The sequence below is a fragment of the Arachis ipaensis genome, chromosome B8 (assembly GCF_059453495.1).
Source record: "Arachis ipaensis isolate K30076 ecotype BB chromosome B8, ASM5945349v1, whole genome shotgun sequence".
Lineage (NCBI taxonomy): Eukaryota > Viridiplantae > Streptophyta > Magnoliopsida > Fabales > Fabaceae > Arachis > Arachis ipaensis.
In genome coordinates this window covers 48,211,653-48,217,652 of record NC_142443.1, presented here as the reverse complement: position 1 = coordinate 48,217,652, position 6,000 = coordinate 48,211,653, and positions in this window count along the sequence as shown.

Below are 6,000 nucleotides of genomic sequence, written 5' to 3'. Positions count from 1 at the left end.
AGTTTGGTGTTGTGATGACAAGTCATCTTATGCTAGTTTCACAAGCATTTTTTACTTCTTTCATTAGGTTTTATGCACTTTCTTGAGCAATAAGTAAGCAATTGGATTGGAGTTTCATGCATTTCCTAAGACTATTAAACATTGTTGTTTAAGTGCTTTCTCATAAGGTTTTATACTAATTTTGCTTGATATTATGAATGATGTAAACACCTTGTGATTATAGCCAACTTTGATGCAATTGTTTGATTGTTATAGGTGGAAAAAAGGCAAGAAAGAAGCAAGAAAGAAGAGGAAAAAGCAGAAGAAGTAATGTTGAAGGCAAATGCAGAAGCAAAAACATTCTGGTGCCCATGTTGGAGGGAACGTTGGCAAGCCAACGTTACCCCCAACGTTTTTGATGTAATATGCTTTCTGGAAAATGGGAAAAATGTGGCGACGCATACGCATGCTATGCGCACATGCGTGGATTTGCAATTTTGACAATCTACGCGCACGCGTAAGTTACGCACACGCGTGGATAGAGCAACGTTTAAGGGAACGTTGCCAGTCCAACGCTAATGCCAACGTGCACGATTTGAGTTCCAAAATCTTAATTTCGAAAAAGTGCATCGACGCGCACGCACATGCAATGCATACGCGTAAGCCAATATTCTGACAATCCACGCGCACGTGTAGATGACGCGCACACGTGGATAGAGCAACGTTTAAGGGAGCGTTGCCACTCAAACGCGGGGTCCAACGTCTTCAAAAAGCTTTCAAAAACTAGAATTGGGGGATTTGCATCCACGTGCACGCGTAGGTTACACGCACGTGTGGATGAGTATTTTGAATCGAAACGCGCAAAAGCACAGGTTACGCTTATGCGTAAAGTGGTAAATAACACTATCTACGCGTATGCGTGAGCCACGTGTACGCGTAGATAGGCGAACGTTGGCACTCCAACATTGAGTCAAACATTGATGACAGCAACCAGAACCCATTTTTCCAAGAGGACGTTTGACTCAACATTTGCCTAAAAACGTTGACTCCAACTTTAACACCAGAAATGCACACTTGGCACCCCTATCTTCCAAACTGCGTTGGGAGCCAATCCAATCAACCTCAATAAAGATCAAGAGGCCCAATCCAAGAACCAGAAGGCTAAATTAGAAAGTGTATAAATAGAGAAGAATTTGATTTAGAGAGAAGGCTAGTCAGTAGGGAAGGGGAGCATAGAGAGTTAGTTAGCAGATCTGAAACTGTATTTTCCTACTGCATTTTTCTTTGGAACTTCTCTGTAACTTTCTAATTTCTGGTTTTACTTGAGCTATGATGAACTAATAATGTGGGTGTGAGCCTCGGAAGGGGAATCACCTACATTAGAATTGGAGTTCTATCCTTGATAATTCTCCTAACCAACATCATTCGGGAGGAATTGAGGTTTTGAGAATTTATGTGGCTTATGGAAGAGAGAATGTGCTCTAACTCTTCTCATGACAATTAGATCAAGAAATTGGCAAGATTGATTATGATTAGAGAGATTGGATTACCAAAGAATTGGGATCCAATCAATTTTAATCCGCCATAGATCTACTCATATGATTGAGAAAGGAGTTGAGACTCAATTGATTCATGATGGATTAGGATATCTCCAATCCCTGATGAATCATTTCTTTTGATTTTCTTCATTATAGACTTCTCTGATTCCATTTTTCATTTGATTTGTCTTGCTGTTTGAGTGCCTGCACCCAATTCCCTTTACAATTTCTACAATTTAAGTTTTCCTTCAATTTAGATTCTACAGTTTTACTTTCTTGCACTGTAAGATTCAGTCATTTACTTTTCTTGCAATTTAAGTTTCAGCTCTTTTAAATTTCTTGCACTTTAAGTTTCAGCAATTTACCTTTCTTGCCATTTAAAATTTTGCTAATTTACTTCCAGCGTCTCAATTTCTTGCTATTTACCTTTTATTTATCAAATTTCACTCAAACCATCACTTGTTAGCTTGACTAAATTCATCACCATACTAAAATTGCTTAATCAATCAATCCCTGTGGGATTGACCTCACTCTTGTGAGTTATTACTACTTGATGTGACCCGGTTCACTTGCCGGTTAGTTTATGTGGAATTCGATTTTCCGCCATCAAGCGGGAAACTAGAATATGGGATCCCGGAGGAGCTTTAAAGTGCAAGCTTGGATGGAAATTCAAAGAGGAGTGGAAACACAAGCCACCCTAGCAAGAGTCTCCTCAACAAGTCCAACTTAAGGACTATAAATCAAATAGCTAAATTTAATTCACCTTGATTCCATTAGATACCTTGATGTGTTTGCTAAGTGATTTTAAGTTTAGGAGGCAAAGATTGGATTGAGGAAATAAAGAAAAAGCATGTAGAGATGGAGAACTAATCAAGAAATGAAGGAATCGCAAAGTTGTCAAGCTCGACCTCTTCTCACTTAATCAATCATAACTTGAGCTACAGAGGTCTAAATGAGGTGGTTCTAGTTGCGTTGGAAAGCTAACATCCGGAGTTTCAAAATGATATAAAATTTGCCATAGTTTCCTGGCGTTCAAGGATGCGCACGTGCACTGTACGCATACGTGTCGATGATGGCACATGATTCACTAATTGCAACTCGTGGCCAGCGATTTCTGAAGCAATTTGGGCCCAATCCAACTCATTTCTAATGCTCTTTAACCCAAGGATTGAAGAGGGATAAGACACTTAGACACTTAGTTAGTTTTAGTTTAGCTTTATCAAGCCTTTAGTTAGTTTCTAGAGAGAGAAGCTCTCTCTTCTCTCTAGAATTAGGATTAGGTTTAGATCTAGATCTACTTATTCTCCTCTTGCTTAATTTCCTTTTTCCTCCTTAATTGTTCTCTTGTAGTTGTAGCATTCTACTTCTCTTGTAGTTCTTTGTATTGTTAGTTGTAGTTTATGAATTCTTTTGTAGATCTACATTTCTTCTTCAATGTAATTGGTAAGTTCTTTGTTGTTTCATAATTGTTTTGATTTCCTATTATTGATCCCTTGCTTTTGTAGCTAGATCTCTCTTTAATTCTTGAAATTCATGTTGTTTACCTTTTGCGCCTTCCAAGTGTTTAATGAAATGCTTGGAAGGATGTTAGAGTAGATTTTAATGCTCTTGGCTTGGGAAGGTAACTTAAGAACTCTTGAGTTACTAATGTCCAAGTGATTGATGATTGGTAGCCATTGACTCTAGCTCTCATTAATTCAATTAGTGAATAGCTAGGACTTATGGACTTGGATTGATATAGCTCACTTGACTTTCCTTTACTTGTTAGAGGATAATTTAATGGGATTGATCCTTGCCAATTCTCATGTTGTGGTTAGTAATAGGGATAGAGATCCTTGACCACCAACCCTTGCCAAGACCTTTTTAGCTTTTGTTAGTGTTAGTTTATTTTTTTGCAATTTACATTTCTTGTCTCTTAACTCAAAAACCCCAAAACATACTTCATAGTCAATAACAAGTACACTTTATTGCAATTCCTAGGGAGAACGACCCGAGGTTTGAATACTTCGGTTATTAATTTTAGGGATTTGTTACTTGTGACAAACAAGTTTTTGTATGAAAGGATTATTGTTGGTTTAAAAACTATACTTGCAACGAGAATTCATTTGTGAAATTCTAAACCACACAAAAATTCTCTCATCAAAATGGCGCCGTTGCTGGGGAGTTGCAATGGTGTTTTGTTATTGGTTATTGTATATATGTGAATATTGTGAATAGCTTGATTTTTGGGTTGCTTGTTAGCTTTTGCTAGTTTTAGGACTTTGTTTCATTATTTCTTGTTAGCTTTTGCTTCCTATTTTCTCTTTTCATTATGAATTCTCATTTTGGCTTTGAGTGTGATTACAACTATGTTGTAGGAAATGGAAGCTACAATGAAGGGATACATCAATGGTGGAACAATCAAAGGTGGGAGGTGCCATATGCATATGACCAATCCTCTTGGCCACAACCCCCACCAATGCACTATGAGCAAGAGCCATTCTATGATGTATACCAATCCAATGGCTATGGTGAATTTTCTTGTGACTTTCAAGAACCACCACCATATGCCTATGAGCTATATCCTCAACATAACCCTCAACCATACTCACAAGCCCCTTACCACCAAACACCTCCAAATGACCCTACTCCTTATCCACCTTACCAACCACCTTTTGAGCCATATGAGCCACACATAGAACTACCACCATTCCAACATCAATACTTCCAAGAACCACCTCCTCTATACTATGACCAAGATGAACCACCTCCAATGTATGAGAATTTTCAACCACAAGATGAGTTTTACTATCTACCATAACCCTCCATAGAAGAGGATCCATGTCCTTCAATCCAAGAGCAATATGATCCTACTTGTGTTAGCCACTTGGAACAAGAGTCAAGGGATCGCCTCAAGGAAGCAATGGATCAACTTCAAGCAATTGTCTGTCAAAAGTTGGACTCATGGGACTCATGCCATATGTCCAAGGATGATTGTGAAAGAGCACCCAAATAGGGAAGTATGAAGGGGATTGTAGAATCTCAACTCAAGAATAATGGATTGGAGTGTGTTGGGCAACAAGTAGAATAAATGGAGAACATAGAACCACCACATCTTTACTATGATGAACCACCTTTCTACTATGAACCCTTTCTCCACAACAATAAACCCTTCCAACCACCCCAATCTCTAATAGATGAAACCCTTGGTTCTATCCTTCAAGGGCAAGAAAAGATGCAAAGGGAGGTACTAGATTTCACAGCTGCCTTGGCCGAGGTAGTAAACCGATTGGTATCCCAATGCTTGAACACAAAGTACTCCCATGGTTACATGTGGAGAATCTAATGAAAAGCATAGCCTGAAGGAGAGATTGGAAATTTGGGTGGAAAAAGAGGGAAATTGCTTTGTGTTGGAACAATTGGAGAAAGCTATAATTGTTGAAGAATGGGAAGAATTGGATGAAGACTTAGGAGATGCGGAATCTCCATGGGAACATAGAATTGAAGAAAACCCCTTCGAGAAGATCGAATTTGATGTTGAGGAGGAGTGTGCACAACCTCCAAGGCATATCCCATATGAAGAATTGGATGGGATAGAGCAAGAATTGAGTTCCCTTGGCAATGAAAATCAAGCATCAAGTCTTAGTGGTGAAGAATCCTTTGAGCATAAGGAACCTTCTCCCGGTGCATTTGAAAGTGTTGAGGAGGTAAATTTCTCTCATCCTCACAATTATAATTCTAGTAGGGTAAAAGGCTTAGATAAACTTAATGAACAAAGGATTGAAATTGAGAAATCTTGTAAAGAGGTGGAAGTCCTTAGAAAAAGAAGGACGGGAGTTGAATTCGCTTTGTCCAGATCCTTGGAAGCTTCTTTACCTAGGTTGTCATCTACTCCTTCATTCGAGTAGATAAAATTCATCTCTATTACCTTTATTGTCCCACTTGAGTATGACTTGCTTGAAACGGATAGTCAACTTAGGATGCTTTGTGGGATGAAGCGTAAAAGAAAAATGTTTCGTGGTTGACGTTGTAAATCAAGGCTCATTATGGTTGATACATCAAAAATGAAATATAACGGTTGGAATAGTGCTCAATTAGAGGGGTCTAGTAGGATTGTTGGGCACTTCATTGAGAATTCATCTTATTTGCCACCCGAATGGATTAATAATGATAAACTTCAAGAAAGGTGTGAAAATAAAGTGTGGGATCCCGGATTACAAGAAGAGAATCAATTTTGGGAGCCCCGAGCTTGTGAAGAACTCCATCAAGACTTGGTGCAACTCATGAGAAATCTTGGAGCACAATGGAGAACCAAGCATTGGTGGGAGATCCAAGAAGAATTCAAGCACAAGCCACCTTGATGAGGAGCTCCCCATAAGTCCAACTTAAGGACAATAAATAAAAGTGCTAGGTGGGAGACAATCCACCATGGTAAACTCTGTCCACTCCCTTGTAGATTCAATTAATAAGTGATTTGAGTTACCATTTTAGGTAGTTTCCTCTT